Source organism: Pyxicephalus adspersus, chromosome 8, assembly GCF_032062135.1.
Source record: "Pyxicephalus adspersus chromosome 8, UCB_Pads_2.0, whole genome shotgun sequence".
Lineage (NCBI taxonomy): Eukaryota > Metazoa > Chordata > Amphibia > Anura > Pyxicephalidae > Pyxicephalus > Pyxicephalus adspersus.
This window is the reverse complement of record NC_092865.1, coordinates 58,912,663-58,940,092: the sequence shown is the minus strand read 5'-3', so window position 1 is coordinate 58,940,092 and position 27,430 is coordinate 58,912,663. Positions and strand designations below refer to the sequence as shown.

The window sequence follows — 27,430 nt, the reverse complement described above, 5'->3', positions numbered from 1 at the left end:
AGGATTTCTAATAACAATCAAGTGTTTGCAATCTGTTTCAGTCTGTTCCTCTTTTATTAATTGTTTCTCATTTGAGAGTTTTATAAGCTGCCAATAAACTCGCTGAGCAGACGATCAATATGATTCTCTAATAGTTCTTCTGAACTTGTGTGCCTGGAAATGAATCTTCTGCATGACGCTCTGGAGTCATGTGTAAGTAAATAGCAGCGCTGAGTTCAAATGGCAAAAAATTGACAATCTTGATAGAATAAGCATCCATATCCAGTAAGTACTGGGCAGGGGGGTAACTATAAACATAGCAGCCCATTGGGTAAGAGGGGCCCTTAATCTGTTTCCTGGACCTCCCAAATTACACATTTTGAAAGCTGACCTATGGCAATGGGTTATAACTCATCAAATTTCAATAAGATGAGCAAATTCTATTGAGGAAATTCTGGCAAAATTTGGTGTACATATTTCTCAAACCTAACAATATGGGAAAGATAGACATCTTTTAGCATCTTATTTTAGGCTAAAGGTTGGGGGGAATGTACTACTAGCAGAATAATATATAGCTATGGACCAAGATATACCATGCCAATGGACATAGTGGTACAGCAACCTTACTAAGTATACTGTAATCTCCTGGAAAACAATACCAGCTTCGTGACCACTTTTCTATTTATAACATGGTCAAACATATATGGGCCGGTTTGGTAAAACACCAGTTAGGAGGAAACCTTAAAGCACTGATGTCACCCAACACACAAATGATCATATTTAGATCAATGACAGGTATTGACAAAGTTCCTAACAGTACAAATATACTCTAAGTTGAGAGAATAGAGGTCACCAAGAATAGGAGCAAGAAGGAGGGGACCTATCACATTTTGCTGAGGGCAAGCATTCTGATTGGATGATTTCATTGTCAGTCATGGGAAGGGTTCTACATAAAATTTTAGAGCTGTCACCAGGTCCCCCAAAGATATAACAAAGTAATATGCTATGTAAAATTTGCATATACTGCCTTGGCACAATCTACTTGTATAAACTCCCTGCTATTCTGATCTTCTGCTTCGCTAGACATGACGTCACATCCTTCCAGTTTACTAGAAAATGCAGAGAAGGCCAAATTTTGCAAGAAGATACCCCAGTCCTTTGCCAGAGCACCTTCTTTATTACAACTATTCTGTATTCCCTAGGCTCTTATATCATTTTATTTATTCAGGAATAGGTGCCCATGCATTACATACAGGGCTTGAATTGCAATGCAACTTCTGCTTTAAATTGAATTCAATTATCAGTTTTGTAATAGTATTTCAGCATCAAGTATAGATTCAAAATAACTTTTTTTTTTTTTGCTGTACTCATTTCAGCAGTTCTGCATGACGATGAGATGTTGCCAATGTGAGACAAAGCAAATAATCTGCTCACAGGTGGTAATTTTCACTTGTCATTCTATAGGGAGATGTTTTGAAGCACTAACATTCTCAAGGGATGCAGGAGGTCATCTGATGACAGACACACCACAATTACAATGTCTGTGGTTTACAAACTGGTATAGAAAACAGCCCATGAGGTAATGCTGACACTCACTGTTGCTATAGGAGTCAGGAGGGACATCTTCACCTGCCACCTGCATAATGCAGTCCCAACGGAACTGTGGCTGGAGCGTGCAGAATACAGGGATATGGCTCCTAAGAGATACGAGCTCCTTAGTAACATCTCTTTGTGTACTTTGTAAGCTCACATTCTGCACCAATTACCTCCTGCAGCAAAACAGGCACAATAATGGACTATATGTTCTAATTACTGTATATGCCCGGGGGGAAAAAAAATACATTGCACATCTCCACATATCTCAGAATATGGCCATTTACCAATATATTGTCTCCACAGTACAGTAGGATACCTGTTATTTTGCCAGAAATTCATTGTGTTCCCAACTTTCTGTTTGAGCTGACAACACAGTGCACTGAATTGTCAAGCAGTGTTGTCAACCCAGCCCGATTTTTGCCTGCTAGACAGAACATACCCTTTTATGTTAAAAAGATGGGAAAGGAGGGGAGATGTTCTGTAGTTGAGAAAGAGAACTGAGCAGCGCTGACACATCACAGATTGGGATTCAGTCCGGAATAGACAATGTGTTGTCAGCTTAAACAATAAATAAATAAACAATTAACTTCATGCTTGAGTTTGCATCGTATGTTTACTTTATGAACATTACAAGAGGACTAGGATGGCTAGGTGGCTAGGAACATCCAGCACCCTGTGTTTGGTGAGAACATGGCCTGGTGGCAAGCCGAGAACATGCCAGGGAGTGACCTACTCCACCTGAAATATTACTTTAATACGGACTATTGAATATTTGATTAGTTTCCTTAATACAGAAGAACAGCAATATGCAACTTACTTAATACCACATCATCTACTATGTCTTTACTCTTTAATAGGAGCCCTTTCCCCACACCATGTGATAATGCCAATAATAACGCCAGTCACCAAGTAACAGTGCCATTACTTGGGAACAGGGGAAGTGGGTCATATGCTCCTTGGTTTAGAAAGTATTTACCTTTTACTCTCGGCATCCAAATGGAGCATTGGTAAAGGGGAACAAAGGCTGGTGCTGATGGAGAGACATCAATCCTTGACCTGCACAGACAATGGTTAGGTGGCCCTATTGCTGGTGACAATAATTCAGAAACCTTTACATAGATTTTATTGATGAATCCAAACAGCGAACAGTAAAAATATATAAGGAATTCAGAAGAGGCCCAGATGAAGGAATGATGGTGAGAAATGTTATCAAGCCTTAATGTAGCAGGCTGCATAAGCTTGACATCTGAATATTTAATTTTTATAGATAGTCATCTATAATTTTTCTTATCTTTTATTATATTTTAAACATGATATGAAAGAATATAAAGGATGTTCTTGCTATTAAGAAAATGTTGGTTTGCATGTCTCCTGTACATTGACTCTGCACTAAAAGATTCCCTCTATACACAATTTAACTATATTGATGTTGAAGGATATGAAACTTTATATAATAAAGCTGTGTTTATCTGCTATATGACAGTAATTTCCTGTACTACTCCGTGATCGATGCCAATGTCTGTCCTGGTCTAGCAATAGGTTTGATACTGCCAAACAAGCTAATAAGGAGCATGGTTGTCTGAGAGCAAACACACTCATGTAAAAACTTATAGCACATAAGTATAGCATTGCTACAACACAGGGGACACCATAATCTGTCAGAAAATACCTGGAGTCTCACTAACCATAACCATGATGGTAAAGGGGATGAAATTAGAACATTTCTGCTGTTAAACCAACCTGGCAAGCATAAACAGGCCGATGTTCTCAAAGCAAACCTTGTTTTGGTCAACCCCTTGTACCATGCAAACCCTTGTTGTTTGCATAGTACACTTACCATTGGGCTCCATAAAGTTTGAATCACTGACCTGAAACATGCATGCATATCTGCAAAGCCTCCATATTGTTCCAAGTAGGGGCCATAAAGTATTGCAGCAAAGAGGGAAAAATGACAGCCAGGAAACTGGCAATTTCAAAATGTGAAGAAAAATAGAATGCTGCTTTCATGTCACTCTTGAGAAAGGTTTTCTTTAATTAGAAAACAGATTGCATCTGTATTTTTTTTCAATAAAAGGCCTTCACTTAAGGGCCCATTTAGATTGGTATGTTGCGATAATGAACCATTAAGTGTGATTTACCTCGCATTACTGTAACAAGTATATTGCAGTGCTATTCATTGTGAATAGCAACTCAAATGCACTCAACAGCAGCGGACAATGCACTGCACCACAATGCTGGTTGCTAGAACATGTCTCAAACCCTACAGAGCAGTGGGCTCATTTTTTTTTACCTGAAGTTTTGAGCCTTAACAACCCTTAGACCATGAATACGAATAAACTTTCTTGCTGTAGTCACCCTTGCATGAGCAACCAAGCCAGACTATTAGAAATCCTATGAGGATTCCGGGATATTGTGATGAGGGTAGCCATGTGTCCTGTACAGAGCATTTGGTACTGGAGAATTGTTGAGGAAAGGAAGTACATGGTCAGAGATGGTTTGGCCAGGTGACCTCTCTATATTGCGAACCTAAAGTTCGAGGGAAGAGGCACTCAGGGTCCTAGAGTTGACAGCTCAGGGACTGCTAAATTTTCTAAGCATGTCATTTTACAAAGTATTTTATTGGGAAATGTTTCCTTGCTGATTCTAATTTAGAAAACCCCTAGTCCCCTTTTATTCATGTGTCATGCATTATATCCTTATCTGTAAAACTGTAATCTGTAAAAATAAATAAGAAAAATATGATTAATGAAAAGTTACCATAACAGTTTACCTTTAAAACTGAATTGGGGTGGGCCAGTGATAATAAATTATAGGTTAAGCAAGCATACACTTTTTGTATACATTAACACATAGAATATTGGTGTGCCCACCAAATGAATGCCATCATTGGGATAGGTACAATTATTAGGGTGAAACCCATCATTTAATATATGACTTCTTTCAACTAATATATTGTTTGTCCAAGATTTTTACATGTCAAGCTCCTTTGAAGCCATGATTGGAAATCTCTTTACTTTATATACTGAGCCCTCCACCACCCCCTCCTTCAGCAAACAGCTCCAATAAATTGCTCTGGAAAAATAAAGGATTGAAAAGAGTGATTAGCATCCTCCCACACAAATCCACTGCATAATGACCTGGCATTCACAAGGATATGTTTAGACAACGATTTTATGTGTCTCTCCAAACAGCGAGGATCCAGACTTTTAATAAAATCCCTCTTATGTAAATTGCATGTGCAAATGTGCCCGGTGCGCACTGATAAAATTAAATGAGCAATATTAGTAATGGGGGCCATTATTTCAACTGACTGCCCACTTGGAATCATATTTTTCTCTGTGTGTAAACATTTTTAAACAAAAACTTCTACGGTTGGGTACATATCTAGCACCCAGTCATGTGTTTTATCTATGGTGGCCTCAGGTGTCGTATCACTTTCTAACCCACTCCCCAAGCTGTATTAAGATATCATGCAATCCTAATCACATTTTTATAAGCTCCCCAGCCCTGTATCCTGTAATGTTTTCATTAAAAAATGCTAGAACAGGCTAAAACAACACACTAGACCTAATTTGATTAGGTTCACAAACATTTGATAAGATAGTGGGTGAACCTGGGTAATCAAACAATTCTGGAAGGGATCTAGCCCAGGATCGAAAACATTTGCCAACTAATAGCAAATGATTTTTAAGAAATCCATTCTAGGTTTGCAGGACCATGCAGGTTATTGATAGTCTATCATCGCCAGCCCTGAAGAGTTTTAATACATCAGACCCGCTGTCTTCTTTCTATTCTATTCAAGGACTGATCCGTTTTGGCATCCTTAGGGCAACAATGAGCTCTTTCATTTGTGAATTATTCCTTTTCCTATATTGAAAACTGTATCCCCATAAAGATAAACAGACGTCCAGTTAATTAAATATATTTTAAAGGTGCAAGCAGTGTAGATACCTAAATTTAAGAAATGTATCTCATCAATGGACTACTTCGCCTTCTTTATGGAAATCCCAAGATGGGTGCTAAGGCATGACAGCCTGTGATATAAAAATGAGGGTAGAAGGATGTTGACTGTTGTTCAGAGGCAGCACGGTGGCTCAGTGGTTAGCAGCGCTGGGTCCAGGTTCGAATCTCGGCAAGGACACTATTTGAATGGAGTTTGCAAACTCTCCCCGTGTCTGCGTGGGTTTCCCCCGGGTACTCCAGTCTCCTCCCACATCCCAAAAACATGCACTGAGGTTAATAGGCTTCTCCCCAAAATTGACCTTAGACTACATTAATGACATATGACTATGGTTGGTAGGGACATTAGATTGTGAGCTCCTTTGAGGGACAGTTATTGACACGACTTTGGACTTTGTACAGTGCTGTGTAATATGATGGTGCTATATAAATACTGTGTAATATTAATAATCCAGAGTTCATTTATTGGTAAAAAAATGTACTGTAGGGATGGTACCAGACTGCAAACTTGATGTATTTTATTCTATTTTAGTAGGTTATTATTATTTATTTTCATTTTTTGTTCTGTTACAAACCAAAAATCTAGAACAATTTGAATTTCATATATGGATTTGGGCCTCACAGCCTTATTTCAACAGTGTCCAGATGTTGCTATTAGTTGCAGCAGTCCGATCACAGTGTGTGGCTCTTTTAGAAAACAGGTTTTCTTACATTAAAAGTTTGGTATGTAGGAAAACTTGTCTTCACTTACTATTGCTGGAAGTGGATTAAGCAGCAGCCAAGAGAATAGGGAAACCAAAAACACAAGAGAATAGGCAAAGTGGTGTTATATATCACAGCCTTTAAAAGAAATTGTTTGGTGGTTTCTGTGTGATACCAGATGGTCTTGCACTGTAAGTGAAATCTATTTGTACGAAATTCAAATTTCTGTAAAATTGAAAAACCTGAGAGACTTCCATTTAAAAAAAAAAAGTATAAGAAATTGACCATCCTGGTTTTCAGTAAGTTTCCTTTAATAATTCCATATTTAGGTTTAGGTATATTTAACATCAGAATGGCAGAGGAGCAAGGCAAAACAGCGGTAACAGATTTAGGTCTAAATAAGATACAGTATTGACCGAATACAAAATGCAGAGGACATGATGTAGGAAAATCTATACTCGCATTGCTTTCTTGGCTTGAACTTGGAATCCTTAATTGTCTCTGTATCACTCAGTGATGTAAAAATAACCTTGATCTCACCACTAGTCTACCAGCCAAAGTCCAATAATGATCAATAAAAAAGGAGGGACAATGATGTACAGTAAAAGAAAGTCAAATAAATTAAATTTCCAAAAATAGGATATGTATCTTTATGTCATTGGATCAACACAGACTATAAATCAATCTTTTACGGTATCTATGAACAAATATACTGAGCTTCAGCACCAGCTTGCTTTTATTGTATTGTGTTCTAGATGATCTGCTGCATTTTTCTGTGTCACAGGTTGAGCTTGATACAAACACCAAAAATATGGATTTATAACAGCATCCAATCTCATGACCAGATTACATTTTTTTCCTACAGACTCTTATAACTACTTAGAATCTAAAGTTGGTTGGTGTGGATTTGCAATTGAAAGCAATGGTTAAAAAAGTACTAAAGAAAAAGTTGGAGGAAGCCAGTAAAGATACAATGTGGGGTGACCCCTGGATGCCTAGAACATATTTATGAGATCCAATAGACCTTAACACACTACAGCTAACATAACTGTGCCTACCTGTGCCCGGCAAAAAGAACCCAAAATGTGGAACTTAGTCCAAACTATTTTTGCTGCACAGGCACCACCTGTATGTCTACCAGTCTAAAAGTGCTAGTTTAAAATCCTACCTATCTTTTACTGCGCATTCTGTTTCTACAATCATTTTTTTAAGTCTAATCACAATCATTTGTATAGGTCTTTTTTAGTTCTTTGTTTAATATACCATTCTAATAATAAAGTGACTTAAAATAATCCTTTCAATTTTTATGTATTGGATATGGTTCATTAGGAGAATGCTGGACCTCTCTGAATAAGAATCTGTATAGGTTAACTAATCTTCATATTCAAGAACACCAAGATGATAAAGAAAAACTTGATTAGTTCTCTTTTTTTTCTTTTGCATTAAAGCCTAATTCCAGAATTCCCATTTACTGCCTCCCAGTTTCTTTTTTTTCTCCACCGATTAACTGGAAATAAGCAGGAGAATTCAGTGAAAGCTGTGGGGAACCCAGGACAACAAAACTTGATATAATTAGCATGGACATGGTTTTGAGGTTACAATAAGTCTATAAAAATAAAATCACTTATAATATTAGTTTTTTTGTTTACCATAGGTTACTATATAAAAGGTATGTAGAAGCAAACCAAAAAGGGACCCAGGGGCCATTTTATAAAAAGTGCTCAGTTGTCAGAACAACACAACTTCTGCTGTCAGTTAAATTAATAGCCCACATAGGTTTATATTTACACATTTTTTACAGGTTTGACTTGTTCTCTAAAGCTATAGCTTTAAAGATTAAAAATGTAAATAAAATGTAACAAAATCACTTCTGAACAATTATAACATCACTTACAGATTACAGATTTAGTGTTTCTGTATAATGGCATTCGGATATGAGTAAGTTGAATAATAATACCTGATAACCAGTTTTGACTATCTTTATTGAGTCTATCCCGTTCTAGCATGACAGAATATAAATCATAGCCAGGATACTGTTTGCAAATGTGTCATATTCCTTCTTCGCAGCCTCACCTCCCTCTCCCTGTCTGTGCACATCAAAGCTTCAGGAAAGTAACTGCACTTTATCTTAGTAAAAGGTTTTATGTGGGAGGGAGTTCGGAATTCTCTGATGTAGCAAATGCATCAGCACAAGCTCTCCATCAATAATACATCCTCCTTATCAATTTTCTAACATTATATTTCACCTCTCTCTTTTGTCCCCTAAAAATGAAAGATTATTACCAACCAGGCTTTATAGCAGACCCTTACATGGTCTCCAGGCTCTCCAAAACTGCGGCCAGTGGAGGACTGGGGCAGAAGGGCATTTGCTTTGCCCCTGTGAAAGTACAAATAAAGAAATAACTTCTTTTAGACATTATTTAAAATGGAGTCACAATCAGTGACGGATATTAGGTTTTATATAGCTACCTGTGTGATCCATGATTATCAATCTATCTGCAAAAAAACATCTGCCTAATAAGATATTGATATAAATCTGATCCCAGTACAGTTCTAATGACTTTTGCCCTGGTCCAATTCTGTGCTGCTATATAACTTACAAAAGAAAATCTCTGCTAAAGGTTCTCAGTCCTTCCCGACTGCTATATATTAATGCATTTTCATCTAAAAACCATGTTCCTACCTTTAACATTTTCTAAAGCCAAAGGGCCTGATATAATAAAGTTATCCAAGGCTTGGAAAAATACATGTGTTTCAGTGATCCTGAATAAACAAATAGCAAATGACTTTTAGGAAATCCATTCCAGGTTTGCTGGATCACCAAGCTTTAATGATGAAAGTGTATCCTGCCCAGTCTTGGAGAATTTTATTAAATCAAGTACATTGAGTCTGATTTATTAAAGCTCACTAAGGCTGGAGAAGATAGACTATTATGGGACAACCTGGATGATTTAGCAAACCTGGAAAGGATTTCTTAAAAACAATTTGCTATTAGTTGGCAAGTATTTTCAATCTTACACCAGATTCATTTCAGGTTTGCTGTGTCACCCAGGTTTACTCATGATCATCTATCTTCTACAGTCTTAAGAGTTATTTATTAAATCAGACCCATTGTCTGATTTGCTTTCTAGTTATATTTCTTAACTTTTCCCCCAGACATTGAGCAAAAGATGAGAGGATGTCTCTTCCGTTGTTAAACAAGTGTCCCCATTTTTTGTCTATTGTTGTACAAACTACAACTGTGCAATGTTCCAGCAAAGAAATAGCCATTTATAGTGAATATTCACAATGAAGGGTCATAAAAGAAACATATAATTGACATAGTTTTGGATACAGCGGAACTAACCCCTATATAAAAAAACACACTTACCTTTAATCCCGCAGATCAGTCCATCTGTCCAGAGGTTTCTTCCATTGGATCCCACGTCATCCTGGAAGCCTTCTTCGGCGCAGAGTAATAGCCGTGTGCCGCCATCTTCCTCTCTCTACTTCCTGGTTCTTCTTCCTGCGTCACCTGATCTTGCACTGTGCAGGCGCGAGATCAAGTGGTGTAGATTGGGAAAAAGATTGCCAATTTCACTGCACATCCATGTGATCAGCAATTTTTTTTTCCATTAATGAAAGGGCTCCTTCTGCGCATGCGCAGAAGGAGCAGCCAAGAGCCTCCCAGGATGCGTGACGTAGGTATCCCGGGAGGCTTTGCGCTCTAATTCTGTCTTGATCACCGCGCCGATGAAGACAGAAAAGGGAGGTGTTGCACTTTTTTTTTAGAAAAGAGTGTTTCACTTAAAAAAAATTAACAAAATGTTTCTTTTAAATAAAAGGGTTGTCTACCCTTTTATGTAAAGTAAAAATTCTGAGTTTAGGTCTGCTTTAAGGTATTAAAACAAAAACTAAAGAAAACTAAATTAAGAAAAATGTATCTTGAATTAAGCACAATGCATAGAAACAAAATAATTTTCAAACGATTAAAAAAATTGTTAACTTGATTTACATTCAGTACATTTCTTATACCTAAATGACATATTATAAGTTCTGTGGTTGATTTTATTTGCTGCCTACTATAATTTGTTACTGTACTTGAAGCTTACTTACAATGTAAAACAAAGATAAATTGTGCGACAAAACCGAAACCCCCTTGCTGGTTAATTTTAAACTGCAAAACTGATAGCAATTAGGCGATAATTACATTCAGTAAATTAAAAAAGAATGTAACTGATAAGTTATGTGCTTTCTGCATCTCATTACTCGAACGGTAAGTGTCGATATGCTTCCTTCTGATCATCTCTTCTCTTCCTCTCTCAGAGTACAACCACAAAATGCAAAGCAAAAGAAATATAATTGTTAGGTCCCTAAACTGTAAGTAAAATCAAATGGCAAAAAGCAAAGGCAGAAAGTGACCTATGAAGGAAGGAACCCGCTGGATTAACAGAAAAGAAGACAGCACAAGGAAGGTAGGAGAAGACAGGACCATGTACCAGAGCATCATGTGACCATGGCTTCAGATTGAGGTTTTTTAAATTTCTTGCCAGCAGTAAGTTAGAAGGTTTCAGAGGAAGTGATCTAAGGCTGGAGAAGACACTGTTGTGATCTCAGAAATATGGTTGTATCCACTTAATGCTAGATGAGTTTTACTCTATCCAAAAGCTAAAAGAACATATTTCGGCTTTACATGCGCTTTAAAGAGATCCTTTCACCTTCTGCAACGCTGCCAACTGAACACAGCAAGAGAATCTGTTCTAGGAACACTAACACCTTGAACATGTGGGATGAATTTTCATAAGAACAGTTCTGTAAAGAAATCAGTTCCAGTGTTGGGTTGTTAAACATGGATCCTAATAGAAGCACTGACTATCACTTTAAATAAGCAGTCAACAGGCTTTCAACAGCTTCCAAGTAGTGCTAGACTTTGCTAGAGGCTTGTTAAAAGCAATAGTCAGCACTCCAGTTAAGATCTGTTCTCAATATCCATAAACTGGAGCTGAATTGGCTTCAACAAAACTGCTTGAGATTTGCAGAAAGCTTTGCAAATACAAAGATTTTAACATGGAGTAACCCTTGAAATAACCTTCAGGCTTTAGGGAACCCCTTCTATAATTCACTGCCAGAAGCTAAGTGAAACACCCTGTACTTTTGGGTAGGGGGGTAGCATGTGATTTGCTTCCCTTTCCCTAATGACATAGTTCCAAGCTCCAGGCATACACTGAACTTCTCCTTTCTCCTGGTGGTCAGAGTGGTAGTGGGTCAAAGGATAAACTGGTGTGATGGCCAATTTTAAACTGAAGTCTTTGTAATGCAATAGCTTATGGTGTTGGTAATTAAATAAAAACCTTAGGGCTCTATTTATAAAAGAGGGAATCTGACATTACTTCGGCCATTCAGACTTCAATTACTGCTAATGAAACACACAGACCTGGAAGATTCCCATGAGGGAACATTTGAGGGAATGTCAGGTTCCCTGTTTTAAACATAGGGCCTTTAGTCTTTTAGCTACAGGTTTAGGACAGAAATAAATAGCTGATCATTTACCATTTAATTACTAAATGTTGTATTTGACATTCAAGAATGACATTTAATTTATGGGCAAAACTAACCAAAATGTACGTCCCTATTATGGAGTTGACTTATCTAACACTTCATTGCATTGAACACACACATAAAATATATTTTGCTAATCATCATCACTGGGTGTGTTCAGTATATAAACAGATTAGAGGTGATTACTTTATTTTCCTAAAGAAATCGGAGAATATCGCTTAGCAAGCTGAGTCTTAATAATGTTCTAACATCCCTGAAGGTTTCAAATCACTTTAGGCATCATATGCGTAGACACTTCTTAATGTCTAAAGTGCTTGGATAATTGCATGTCTACTTTAAGCCATTCCCTACTAAGTACGAAAATCAGTTAATGGATAAATGGATGGCTAGCAGAGGTAAAGCTTAAGCAATCTGTAGAGAGCCAGAAAGGAATTGTGACAGCTGAGTACGACTTGCCACAGATGGGCACGCATCTCACTTAAAGCTTACCTAAAGTAAGCAATGCATAATCCCATGGGTGTCTCCATAACATACCATGGCTCCACATCAAAAAACATAATACACTGAGAAAATAAATGATGATTAGATTTAGGTGAACTTCTTGAGAAACCCTCAAGTACCACTGAAGTCAATTGGAATCCAAAACTAGGCTATATTAATGTATACAATGTAAGAGATGCAAAATTTGGAAGCTCTGCGCACTGTAGCCTGATTGAATGATAGGGCAAAATAAATATCCAAGGACATTTCCTGGAGAAATCAGGAAAACCATCAGCAGCTTCCAGCAGCCCTGGGAGCCCTTACCTTTCTGGAAACTAAAAATATTTGTGTAGATTTTAGTGTTGGTGGCAGTTTTGGCATACTCATATACAGGTAGTCCCCCAGTTACATATGAGAAAGGGACTGAAGGTTTGTTCTTAAGTTGTATGTAAGTTGGAACAGGTACATTATTTTAACAAATGCAATTAGGACAAATGTTTGTCTCAAAATATTATTAGGCAGCATGGTGTCAGTTACTGTATAAAATCCTCACTGTGAGTTGTTCGCAAACAAAGCAAAAACGGCAGAAGGCTACTGTAAGTAGCAGAGTTTCACACTGAATTACTGCACAGATCTTTAAGAAATACACGAAGAACACCAAGATTTACACCAGGACTGGGCATGGAACTTGTATTTAGACAATATTTGATTACCCTGGAGTTCAGTAATGTTCTATGAAAAGGCTTGCTTTGACATTCGGGAAAAGCAGAATCCCAGGACTGTATATTATACCTGCTTCACAAGAACAGAGAACGCAAGTGCCTTCACAAGGCAATAATCATCAACAAACTGGTGAATCAGTGTCTTACTTAACCCTCGAGTTTGCCACTAATGAAATTAGCTTCACAGATAAGCGAGAGCCTGGATGCATCTGAGCACCATTATTATTTTCTACCTTCACAGTGCAAGCTGAGAAGGGTAATCAGGCCTTTGGCAGAGGTTAATGCTGTACCATTTCCACTAAGAATCTAGCCCAACATGTAGATCTAAGCTCTGATCGCTGCCGTGTGTTGATCAAGGAGGGAGAAAGAAAATAGAAAATTGTACAATCTGTTTGGAAGGCACCTTACAGGATAGCTTTTCAGGTTAATAGATATTGAACCCATCATGATGCCTAATGAAGCAGCAATTTCATTTAGGGGAAAAGAAGCTAAATTGGTAACATAAATTTTATAAGAACTGTGGGGAATGCTTTGTATGACCTGCATTATTCTGAGAATGTCTCATTTACATCCTTACCTCTTTAAAGACACTGACAGCGTACGACAAAAGACGGCGGAGATGAGCCGTAATGTTTTTAGATAGAGAAAATAAAGCAGTGGAATCATGTCATTTTGACACAGAAGCAATAAGCCACCTAAACAGCTGATATGCAAATACCACATAAACAGTCCATATGTGAACGAATGCATTATTAATGCTAAAAATGAGACCATAAATGAAGGGCACTACAACTCCTAAAGTCAGCCCTGGATGGTAGTATTGGCATAGTCTTTACCTTGTGAAAGCCCAAAAGTTTCAAATATTCGGTTGGATTAGAGATGCATAAAAACTTTTGTTTTTATATGTTTTACTGTTGTCTTTTAAATATCACAGCCTACAATGACAATATAATAACTAAACCCAAGCAGTCAGCTGCAGAAAAGGACATTTCTATCTGTGTGTAAACAGTGGAGTCTCTGCAGCAGTCTTAAGGCACATGTTTAAGGAACCTCTGCAGCAAAAAGTAGGTCAGTATATGCAGAGAGGGGTAGGACAAGGAGGAACTTTTAAAAACTTACTTCCCTCCACACTTTAATGTAACCACTAAACTCTAATCTAACCTAATCCCCAACATATTAATTTGTTCTGGCACTGGATACAGAAGCCCATACTCTTCATTATGCTTCAGATTCAGAATTTGCAGTCTCCAGATATTGAGGCTGATTCATATTTTAGGATGGTGGTTTGGAGTATTTCTCACGTAGCCTATTCATCTGATGTTCAGTGTTATTAAACTGTTAAAAGATTAACCTTTATACATAGGAAATCTTGAAAAATCAGAAAATGATTGTGTCCCATTTCCTTTTGTGTCTACATAGGACAGGAAGAAAAAAGAAAGCTTCTGAATAGAACATAGGAGAAAAAATAACTGACAGCTGCTCTAACCCTGCTTTACTTCATTCAAAATGAAAATAAAAAAGTTTACATATAGTTTAGCTTCACTGTAAAATCAGAACCAACTGTAGGGAGCTTGGAACTTTAAAAAACTTGAACCAAGAAAAAATGGAATGCGATATAAGAAAATATAATTTCACTGAAAATTGAATAGACACCTGGAACCAGATCTCAGCAGATGTAGTGAGAAATCAACAAAACATGAATATAAACATGTCCTAGGGCTAGCAATTAATGAATAACATGAACAAGCTGGAAACATCTATACTGCCTATCAATTATTTCTCTGCTATCCTAACAAAACAGAAATGATGGCAGAGATAATACGGGGTAATTCTGAAGAGGCCTTGGACATGCAACAGTTCACAAGCTAGAAAAACCCAAATAGCCGGAATATATTAAACCCAAGAAAATACAATTAGTATATGATGGTTTACTAGTCCTTAGATGAAGCAAGAAACACTGGTACAGACTAAAAAGAAAGGTGGAGTTCAAGAGGACCCTGGCAACCACAGCAAATTAGCTATTTGTGGCAGCCAGGTGCAGAAGATGAAAGCTAGGATAAAGACCAGAACTATTCAAGAGATTGTTGATGCCCTCTGGTCCTCATGAATGTTTGGCTAGAGTCTACCTTTAATATTAGATCTCATGTTGTTCCTTTTCAGCAAATTAATTGCTGTAATCAAAGACTCATGTTCTGAATTTAAACCCCCAGCTGCTATCCTTCAAAGTGTTTGATGTTTCCTGTTCTATTGTCTACAGGTGGTAAAGTCTCAGTTCAAGGCAAGTGAAAAACATTAAGGGAATTACAGGCTGTCTTGTTGGACCCACTGTAAAGAAAAGATTTGTAAAGGGGAATTAGATGTGTTCCAAAATATTAGCTCATGCCTTATTTCGTCTTTGCCTAATGTGCCAACAGTACCTATTCACAAAGCTCTTTTTCTTTTCTTTGTGCCTTTCTTTGCTTTCAACAACATTTATAGATGTTTATCTTAAGTAGAAGTATTCGACACAAACAGACTTTTCACATGTTTTTGTGGCCCCCTTAGCGCCATTCTTTGTCTTATCTGCTGGTGGTAACGGATGAAGGACTTTTTTTTCTCTTGGAACTGAACCGCTAATCCAAGCTTTGCTTTCTACATTGGTATACATGGGAAAATATTCAGAATTGACATCAGGAATTTATTGGCTCATCAACAAAAGCTAAACATTTAAAGAAATGAGGAAAGGGGGATAGTAGATGAATGAAGAGGTGAAGACAGGTGCATGAAGAGGACACTGGATAATTTGTCTCATGCATGTAAAAATACAATCTCACACTTAAAGCTAATCTCTGAGCAGAAATATAAAAATGATTTTACTATCATGTCACACAGAACTGTTCATTAAAAAGGGGGTTGCTAATGGCAGACAAAATACAAACAATACCACAGGTGGAGGAACCTGTCCATAAGAGCTTTTCTAAGAAATTACTTCTCTTATTCTGCAGTCCACTTTTCAAAGAGACAATCAGCTGTTAATTAATAATTGCCTTTAGACATCTTGCATTCATGGGCTCTCTGATTTTGATTTGATTTTTGTAAATCTGTTGGCCACTATGCCCATTTTGTCCTGCTGCTACCTGTCATGGGAATGTGCTTTATAGTCCTCCTGCATGTGCAGGACCTCATTATGTCATAGCTCGGAGAAGTGGGAGGACCCAGGCATCTCACAAATAATAATATTAATAATAATAATCACACACCCCCAGTGTGTCCTGCCCAACAATAACTACAATAAAGGATTCAATGGCTGGGAGAATTCCATTTAGTCCTGCTCAATTATGCTTGCCTGTGGACCGAGACTAGAAAGTAACAGAGACATTGGGCAAAGACTAAAGTTCTGCCTAAAGGTATTAAGGATTTCCTAAATCATAATAAGAAGATTGATCAGAAAGGAGAAGGAATGTGATGTATGCACCAGCAGCCAAGAAGAGTTTCTCCAGTTCCAGTAATAGGCCATGCCATTATTTACTTGCAATAACAAGCAATTATGATTAAAAATGGCTACCTGAAATTATTAAAAGGGTTTCTGTTCCCTATCATCTGCAGTCTGTGTGCTCCAAAGGTGTGCTGCACTTAGTTTCCTACTTTGTGGTACACAGGACAGTAGAAGAGCTTTTGATTGCTAAATACTCTGCTAACAGATAAATTGACAGTAAACAAATGTTGCTTTTTAATCACATGTGCAGTTCTCCCTCTGAACAGGAATGACCGATCATGTATAATAGCTACCACTAATACTAACACTACTACAAAATATGAAATATACTGAGTACAATACTTTATCAAAAAGGCATGAAGGATAATAATATGAGCGTCAGGCAATTGTCCGACAGGGTTTTATTGTACATTATTTCAGACTGTAATCCTGCAGATTTGCTACACATTTTTAGTGGGGGGCCTACTTTACGTTCTGCTTTATGAAAGTTAATGTGTGTAAGTGTAACACCACCTGTGTTGAGAACCAACTTATTGGATAGCTAGCTCTGAGATGACACAGTGACTGTGTTCACAAATATCTGAAGCAGATCAAACCTTGTTATAACTTTCTATAAAATGACAACGTTCCAGTCTGATCACCGAGGGACAGAAGACTAAGGGAATGCTTTCATTTTGCCTGCAGCCTGATATCATGGAATCTTAGGTAAAGTCTTTGGAGCCTAAGGACTTTTTTAAATAGAAAAAACAGTTTCTATATATTGTGACATGAGAGCAATGCAAAAATGTCAATTGATGGCATAACAAAAAATTTTGAGAATCTTTAATCCCTGATATGAATCTTTTATTATGTTATTATTATTATATGTTAGTAGATACGTGCAAACAAACAAGCAAGCTGTTTTATATCTCTGGGAAATATATCATTTCAAAGTAGAACAAGCAAAGTTTGTTTACTGCTAACTTGCCTTTTTAACCGAAATGTGGTTGGAATGGTTTTGTCTGTTTTCTGTGTCAGTGCTCTAAAGGAGAGAGACAACAGGGAATTCTTCTGTCCTAATAAGCTCAAGAAAAACTAAGCAAAGGGTTACAGGCTGTGTTGTATTTCTTGAAGGTAAGCCTTATGAAAAGGTACATTTTACAGCCTAATGCAGTAATAACAATACAATAATCAGGTAAGCTAAAGGGTATTTTTATATTTACTACTCAAGCCCCCATTTTTGAATTAAAGAAATATGTGTCTACTGCAGGTGCTGGGGATATGTCAAGAATAGAAGCCCTGTGCAAAACCCAAGAACTAAATCAATCTGCTCCCAGTGTTCCCCCACTTTAAGCCGAGTGTACCACCCGACACTTTTCAGTAGCCAATCGGATGTCTTTGGGTGGTTACTGAAAAGTTGGGATACAATACAGGGGCTGCTTACAGCTTCTGGGAAGAACACTAAGCTCCTGATCTACCAATCTTGCTACAAAATGTTCCTTTAGAGTGCTCCATAGCAAAATGCAAAACCTTGCTCGCTGCAGTGATGGTATTGCAATTAGAATACAAAACCTTGAGCCAATCATATTGAAAAATTAACATTTTGGCTCATGTCATATAGACAACTTCTGAGACGTCCATAGAATTCACCCAACAGTAGGTCATCAGTTGTTTTTTGCAGCATGAAGAACTAAAAGCTGATGTATAGTAAGCCAGAAGTCATTGATACCTTTTTACTGGGTTTTAGGAATGGGAGATTTCGTCTTGCTGTTGAAATGCAGTAAAAGGGGACAAGAGGGGGATGGCATTACGGGCAACGCAGAGGGATCTCTAACTTACACTCCCATTGATGGTAAGGTAGGATTGTCACAAACATGTCCATGCTGAATGAAATCAGGCTATTGTTAGTCTTCCTAATATATATTTTCATGACTACCTTAATTGGTTGAAAAGCAGGTGGTTACAGGGTCTCTTTAAAAATCCTTTAGGTTTCAAAAACAGGCTTGCCATATTTTTCTATACCTATATTCTCATTTCCCAATCATATGCTTAATTTTCAAGATACAATCACAGTATGCTCTTGCATTCCTTAAGTAACTTGATACTCCAACATTACAATTTTAACTACATGTCACTGCTAATTTGCATCGACGGGCTACCTTTCTGGTATCAAGTTTGCTCCCTGTAACAACAGGCTTTTGGAGGAACCAGCTGCTTTATTGTTGAAAGCAGAATATGTTATGCTAAGCAATACAATAATGTTGACAGATTGCACTTAAGACAGATCTTGATATGCTAAGCAGTCTAAAAATGTTACTTCATCATTATTTTTAAAATAAAAACCTTATGCCACCTTTAAGTCACATATTAAAAAATTAAAAAAAAGAAGTTTTGGCTGCAATACTCCCCTCCAGTGGTGTCCCATGCAGACTCACCAACCACAGATCAAAACACAGTCCTCTTTTTGGTTAATTGATGCTCAGCAGCATCCAACTTCTTTTTAAGAGCATTGAACCATAGACAATCCTTCCTGGGTTAAGACCTGGACAACTTGGACATCAAGGTGCTCAAATATCATTACGTGAGTGCCACACTACCCATCAGTAAGATATTCCCACCACTGCCAAACAAAAGGAAGGACCTATATAAAGATTGGCCTATAAGGAGATTTAAAGAAAAGGAGGATTTAGAAGGGGGGAGACAAAGGCTAAAGTGTGGAGTTACACAAAAGAATATTGGAATTCAGTTGTCTCAATCAACATCTGAAATCTTAAAGTGGAACTAAAGTCCTTCTTTGAACAATTGGTGATCAGAGAGGTTTATATTGCAGGACAAGTGATGTCCCTTCTGGAATACCTGTACTTACCTGGCTGATTGCAGTCCAGGTACATGTGCAGCTCAGTGATTCTTTCCAGGGATGCATGACAATCACACCTTCTCTTGAGCATGGTGGAAATGAATGAACTCCCTCACACCTGTGCAGTAGTTACATCACCCCGGCCTGGCAAATCAAGATGGCATAGAACCAATTTCAGGAAAAGTAGATGACAGAACCCTGTGATGGAATTGTGGGTTTAATTCCACTTTAAATCTGTTTTGGCCAGAGTATTCCACGTGTCATAATTCCAGGCTCTATCCCCTCTTACATATTTGCATGGGTTTATTACTCTTTGCTCATAAATTACACAAAATTTGGTCACAAGCAGAAATAAGTAACTAAGTAACTTAGTAACTAAAGTTCCACTTTTACAAATTTTGGATCAGGCAGGGCAATATTGTAGAAAGGGACAGGGGATGCCTGTTCTGCAATAAGAATTCGCAGTTCAGCACTGGTTGCCAAGATATCCAGCCATCCTTGCTTCGCCTGCTCTCGCCAGGACTGAATGGCCATGTGCGATATATAAACAAGATTGCTGCAGACTATGAAAATGGAGATGGTTAGTTCAAAGTTTATCTGACTGCACATCTTTTTCTGGCGACTTTAATTGGACTTTTACATTTGTTACACCATTTAGAATCAAATTCGACTGCTGTTTCACCTTTGTCGGGTTTGTCATCCTTACTTTGTTGTAACATAATTTCTAAGTGTACACTGCACTTCTTATTACTTGCCGCTATTTAAGTAGTACAGTCACAGCGTTCAATCGAGCGGACAAATTTGCCTATTACTTTATCTGAACATGGAGTTATTGGTTTCCGCCATGCCTGGCTTCCTCTCCTACTACTTGGTGCTCTCTGATTCTAATCAAACTTGATGGATGACTCACTTAATATTTAGCTTCATCTAACTCAACTCTTTCTCATGAATAGCAAATAATAACATTTCACAGAATATCAGATAATTTCTCCAGAACATTTTACCCCTTTGACAAAGGTTGAAATTTTACTTCCTTAAAATGAAAATGGAATATTAGTGAACTTTGAAAATTTCTGGTCTAATGATCAATGTAATATTTAGAGAGGTACAATGATATACATGTGTTATCTATTTAATTTACTGCAAGTACAGAAAAATACCTGGTAATCTGCCAGGAATCCAGTGAGCTCTTGTAGGGTGTTTCCTTCTTTGCCTCTAACGCTCCCTTGCTCACAGCAGAGACGACCAAAGAGATCAAGCAACTAGTATGCTCCTCCATTTGGAAGCTTTCAGCATCCTGGCCTCCCTTTAGCCATGTGCACTCAGTTGATCTCTGCATCCCCTGCACATTCAGCTAGAGGGGGTTCAGAGTGTGTATCATAAAGCCAATTAATATATTAGTTCCTAGGTCATAATCCTGTTCTACTATTGGCTGCTAAGCCTATTTAGGGCTTTTTGGTCCTAGGTGCAGAATCCTTGGGGTGCTACCTGCCATTTTACCCAGTGCTATTCTGCTTTATAGACTCATCCAACATTGACCCAACTTACCTGTGATTCTGTCACCTGTTTTCTTCCTGCCCTGACCTTGGGCTGTCCTGACCCTGATTATTGTCTGCCACCTACCCTGACCCTGGACCATATGGACCTCAATTCTTGCCAGCTACTAGCCTGGGCTTTGGTCTGTTTGCCTCTGCCCAGTGTGTTCTGTTCTTGCTAAGCTGTCAATATGCACAAGCTATTTGATTCTGCACGTCCCTTGTGGGAAGAGCCTGGGGGTCCTAACCTGGTGACATCCCTGCAGCAAAATAGCTTGGTGACCACTAGGGTTACGGGGTGCTCTGACGAAAACCAGGTGTCACTTCTGTGCTCCAGGTACCACATACCAAGGGGCAAAACCCTAAACAGAGTGAGATGACAGCACTGCTTCTAATATGCCAAGCAGTGTTGTCAGGCCTGTCTGAGTTGTCCCCTAATTTACTAATACACATCTCCTTGTTATCCCAATAACAAAAAGAGGTTTTCTAGCTGGTGGGTAGAAAATTTCAATTTCACAAAGAAGCAAGTCCATCAAGTTGAACCAATACAATCTTTGAAAGTTCTGATATGTGATGCTGAGGGAATATTGGGTGTTATTAGCATTAGGCCATAAAGTTAGGAGCAAAATTTGTACGGTAAGGTAAAGAAGCCTGAACATTTATAATAATTTAGGTCTAAAATACTGATTTTGCTAAGGCCCAACCATGACAAGTATTTTGTTTTTTTTTTTTTTAGGTTACTAGTACCACTACTAGTGGTGCAGTGGTTATAACTGACAAAATAACCCCAGATATTTATTATTCATTATTATATAAATCATTACATTTAATTTAGTATAAATTATTAAATATACAGGAGCATTCAGATTGGAAGTCAGTCAGGTGTGCTGCATCCGTATGTATTGACAATATCTATGTTAATACAAGGAGAGAGCAGAGGGATGAGTTGATCTCAGTCTCCTGCTGATCTTTCATTTTCCAATTAGAAGGTTGGTGGGGGAGAGATGACAACTCTGTAATCATAAGTGGTATCATCCACTGGGCTCTACTATTTGCAAGGGCTGTGTCAATCTCAGGACAGAATGCATATCCTTTTGCAGGTATAACTAGCTTCCTTATATTGATTCCATCTGTGAATTCAGCTGATTGGAGCACAGGTTTATTGAATTAAAAAATGTTTCTTCTTATATTTTTGTTTTTTAGTTTTTTTGGTGTATCACCATTACAACATTCATGCAGAATTCAGTAGTCCCAAGTCTTGTTAAATTCATGTGGTCAGTGAATGGGATAATATGGCACAAACTGCTTTCCTGTGGTGCCACGGCAATTTATTGTCATTTGCAACTTTTTACAACTGTGCAAGCCATCTGCTCCAGCCCTCGGAAATGGCAAATAAAGTGTTACTGTAAGCTGTGGATATAGTAATTATATTAGAAGTTCCCCAAGACTCAAAAGATATTTCAAGGGTTCCCCCATGTTAAAAAGGTCACTAAACACTGATCTACACCATTTAGGTCAAACAATGACTTTATGGAGTTAGCTTTGTTCACAGGGGCATAGTCAATCTAGCACGTAAAAGGGTCATCTCCAAACTGTTGGTTTGGTTTGAAGCCCACGTTGTCTAGATTGTGTTTTTACGACGTAGCATTAACTATACCCATCAATGGAAACATCCAGTTTTCAGGAATTAGGAATTTTGAGGGATTTCCACATAGTTCTCTCCATATAAGTAGGTGTGAAGGTCAAGCATTTAAAAACATTTGGTCAAATAGTGTACATCTCCCTTACACCAAACATACCGTAATAAAGACAGTTTAGTAATACTTGCCTTTCCTTACCATAATGGATGGTTAGTATTGGGGTATAAATCTGTATTAAAAAGAACACATGACCAATATTAATATTTCAAAAGTGAAATCTCTGCCTAAAAGACCTTGCTTACTATTTGTCTGCCTAAAAGACCTTACAGACTATTTGTCTGTATTGGATAGTATTGCATCTTGATTTGTTTTAGGCTAATCAAATGATTTATTAACAATTACTGTACAACAAAAGATTTGCTATGTTATAGGGAACATCTAGAAATGTTGATTTGAGTAGCATTCAGATATCCCGGTATGTGAATGCTTAGGTACTCCTAGCCTAGGCACAATGCACTTGTCCTCCCGTCTCTTGTGTGCCGTTGTATATATCTACAGCACAGTGGAACTGGGAACTACTGACTAACCATTTGCCTCCACTTGCCTTTTGGGTACTGAATTCACAATTTAGGCTCTTTCAAAATAAATTTTCCTTTCTAATAAAGCACAACCCCTCTCTCGCTGTATCTCGGTACATATACACTAGATTGTTGCTGAAACAGTTTTTGTACCATGTATGTTCAGAATCAAACCATAATAAAAACTAGGAGGTTTAAAATTCTGATTATTTCAAGACTTTGAAACCAGAGGGGAATAGTTATTTTTCTCCTTATCCACACAAAGAATATACTAACATATTAACTAAAAACACTGAATACAAAATACAAGCTTATAGGACATTTATCTATATAGAAATAAATGTGAGCTTGCTAAGTATGTAAAAATTTTGCAATCGCTGAGTATTTCAATATCAGACTTTCAAGGCTCCAAAATCTGATTTTCTTTCAAGCGCACAGACAATAACATCTGTTGCTCAGTGGTGGGCACGCTGCTATAGATGACTAAACTGGGAGATGACACTTAATCAGTGCTGACAGCCATTTACAATGCCATGCTGCCGCGAGAGACAAAATTAATAAGATTACATTTTTAAAATATCCATTATCTTGTATGACAAAAAAAGAAGAGCATTTGACTGTCTGCTGAAAAGTGTCTGATAATGGCCACTGCTGGGTTTCATTTGCTTTTGGAAAGTTTTGAGAGAACTCTGCAGCATTAGGCACATCAAAAAGCCTTATACAACCTTGGATGCTACAAAATATTATCCTCTGACTTGAAGTGTTTTGCTCCTTTGCACCTTGAATGGCTGTTTTGCAAAAAAATGCTCCTCACCACTTGCACTATGCCTAATTCTGTGAAATGACTGAATATATAAATAAATAAATATATATATATATATATATATATATATATATACGGTATATATATATATATATTTATATATATACATACATACATACAAAGAGAGAGAGCATTCAGCATGCATTCAGTCCTATATTTCTACTGTGGGCTAATAACACAATGCCTTTTCTGGACTGAATTGTTAGCAAAAGGTGTCCGCCCTGTTTTGGTAAACTACATGATTCTCTTATTTTTACACTATAGCAGGGGTCCGCAACCCCCAGTCCACTACCTATAGGAGGGAACTGGTTTACGAGAGGTCCGTGGACCCCGCTTGGAGTCCCTGGTCATGTCCCTGGTATGTATCGCAGGCTCAGGGTGGTGGGCGCGTTGTGTCTCTGGACAGAGTGGGTGGGTTCTGGCATAATGACGTCACTATGGGAGTAGTTTCTTCCCCATTGAGTGGCACACAGCTCCCCACGCATGCACGGTCCAGAGCCTGTAAGTTTAGTGGTCCAAAGGTCCGAAAAGTTTGGGGACCACTGCACTATAGTAACTGTTCTGTAATAAAAGGTCTGTGAGGTCTGAAAGGACTCCCTGACATAACACAAGCAAACTAGACATACATAAAACAGCCCTCTGGAAGGGTCAATGGGTATTTTTGGCACTTATTGATTAACTATAAAAATACATGTTTAAATGGTAAATTTAAAGTGAACCTGCAGTACCTTGTTACTGTGGGAAATATACAGGCTCAATTATGCTGTGAAGCATTGCCATAGGGCTACATCATCATTTTTTTTGTTGTGGTTGTGGAGATTTTTTTAAGCTGGGTAGGATGAAGCTGTAGGAGGGTGGTGGCCCCTGAAGTGTGACCCAATTTTTCAGTAACCATCTGAGAACAGTTGGGTGGTTACTGAAAAGTGGCAGGTGGTGCGCCCAGCTATAAGTGGTTGGGGAGAACACTGGAAGCTATTATTGTTTACTTGAAAAATGTATCAACTCCGACTCTACAGCCCTCGTGTTCTGCAAAATACCAGTAAAGCTGGGCCATGTTCACAGTGGTGGTGAGGTTATGGTGCGTTCACTGCTTCTGAAAGCCAGGGATCGGATGCCTCTGGGAAGATGATACATATAGCTGCTCTTGGCAGCAGATTCACTGAGAATAAACTAGTGCTGCTCATTGGCTCTAGCTGTCAAATCTGCAGATCCTGTGGTAAGTAAGGTTCCAGCTGTGGGGAGCCACGTGGGATCACTTGATCTCAAAGCAGGCTTGCCATTGCCCTTGATCATTTGCTTTAAACAAACCTTCCAAAATGGTAGAGGTGAGAAAGTATGCAGAGTATGCAGGCAAAGGAGATCCACTGTAATGCACCATTTAAATGGTTTGTTGGAAATTAATTTGCAAAACTTTCCCTTTTTTAACTCTCATTAACTTTATTTGATTTTCAATGACAGAAGCAATAATCTAGTGGTTTGATAAAAGATTTAGTATAGTAAAATACCTTGATAGTATTTTTTTTATATAAAGGCCTAACCATCAGACAGGAAGAGGGACAACCTAGGAAAAAGGAGTTCACTGGTTTTAATTTTCTTAAGATCCTACCTAACTAAAATAGATATGATCATGAACTAAAAGTATTTTTTCACTTGATCTAATGGTTTAATATTCCACATTTTATGTGAGGATAAAAAGGGTTTGAATATTTTAGGTTTAAAGAAGTAGACTATCTTTTAATGATTCTACAGCTCTTTATGACCACATTACGTGATATTTATGAACGCATTGAATGATGTCACACAACCATTAAGCAGCTGTATCATGCAATAATTCTACTATGTACCCATTTCCATTTTTCTGGTTTTATTACTCTTCAACAAAAATGTATCTTTTTTTTTTTTGATAAGATGGGAAAGAAGGAGATGGGAGGAGAAACACTTATTGGATTGGAGAAAATGAAATGAGAGTTTTCTCAATGAAATCATTCTGACACTGATAAATCAGGCAGCCTGCAGGTACCTGGTCTAAAGGGAAATTGCCTTCCAGTGAAATAACAAATCAGAATCACTTGACAGATCTGTATCATGCTGTACTGTGTCTGTGACAATGTTCCAGTGGAAAAAAATTGTAGTGGATCATTCAGCCGAGCTTCAAAATTGAACATTTTAGGGAATAAGAAGATGAGAAAAGTGACTACATGCTAACCACCTTAAAGCGTTGATGGAAACTTTAGAGAGCCATGTATATCCAGTTTTGGAAATTCATCAGCAAATCTAGCAAATTCAATTAAAAGAAGAACAATAAAAGAGGATCTTTTGGGAAATTGACCCCCAACCCAGCAGTTTTAAGAGTCCAGCTTCCCTGTAACAATAACAACTAACTAAAAACATATACAATACATGTAAAAGACGGCATGTGACCGGCAGCCACATGACCAAATGTCTATGCCAGGATTTCTCACCCAGGTTTTCCGTGGAACATAAGGGTTACGTACACGTTAGATAACTGTCATTGGAAAGGAACGATTAAGGACCTATTGTTCGATAATCGTTAACAAAAAGAGTGCACCGCAACAGGACGACAGGAATGAACGAGGGATATCGTTAAAAAAGAACAACCATCCTGGCGGATCCACCTAAAAATGTGGTTACCAGACAATGATCCTGGTAAGTAACTGGCGGAAAAATTATCTGTAAGGGTGACTTTCTTCCCTATGGCCATGTAAGAGTCATCTTTGCAATTTCACTAATATACTGTGTGCTATGGCTATTGTAAGTATAGCAGGGGGTCCCTAAAAATTATTTTAAGGGTTCTTCCATGTAAAAAGGTTGGGAAACATTGGTCTAAGCAATTGGTCAGTTGACAGATGAAGACGCTTCAGCAAATGTTTAAAGCCACCCCTAATCTTGAAATCCCCTGACCATAGCTTAGGTATGTGGTCATGAGAGAGGTTTTCATTGGGGCTCCTATAGCTTATTATAGCTTTATTTTCACAATATTTTATTCCCTCCCCAGATAGGTAAAAAATGAACCTAAAGTGAAATAAAATGATTTAAATTTAAATGAAATATTTAAAGGAAGTGAAATATACTTAACTTAGTTTTGTGTTTGCACCACCAATGTTTAAAAGATGTCACTGTCTTTTCGAGAAGATTCCTGTGGAATCCCATGAGATTTTGTTCTGCATTCTACAGGAATCTGCCCAAGACAGTGAAGACACACCTGGCAATGTGGGGGAAAGGGGCTAGTTAGTTAGAATACTATTGTTTTTAGGCGCATTTTTTACCATGTATCTGTTTAAGTGGGTTTGGGAGAAGAAGTTACGTATGGAAAGGGCAAAGAGTGAAGCCAGATCCACTATTTTAGTGGAAGGTCTGCTTTAAATGAAAAGGTGCTAACCTGAATTAATTACCAATTGCCACAATGCTTTTTAACACCTTTTTACGTCTGCAAACCCTAATTTAAATTAAGTTTGAACAAATGTAAAATATTCTGTTATATGTGCTGGAGGGCACTCCTCTAAGTCAGTTGTCGCCAACCTTTCCAATCTCATGAACCACTAAAT

General features: G+C 37.9%; 1 protein-coding gene across 29 annotated transcripts in view; it reads right to left on the bottom strand.

Annotated features, from left to right (window-relative positions):
• The window catches only part of CADPS (calcium dependent secretion activator), a 286,962-nt gene that overhangs the window by 217,934 nt on the left and 41,598 nt on the right, over positions 1 to 27,430 (bottom strand). The gene's annotated exons all lie outside the window — the stretch shown is intronic.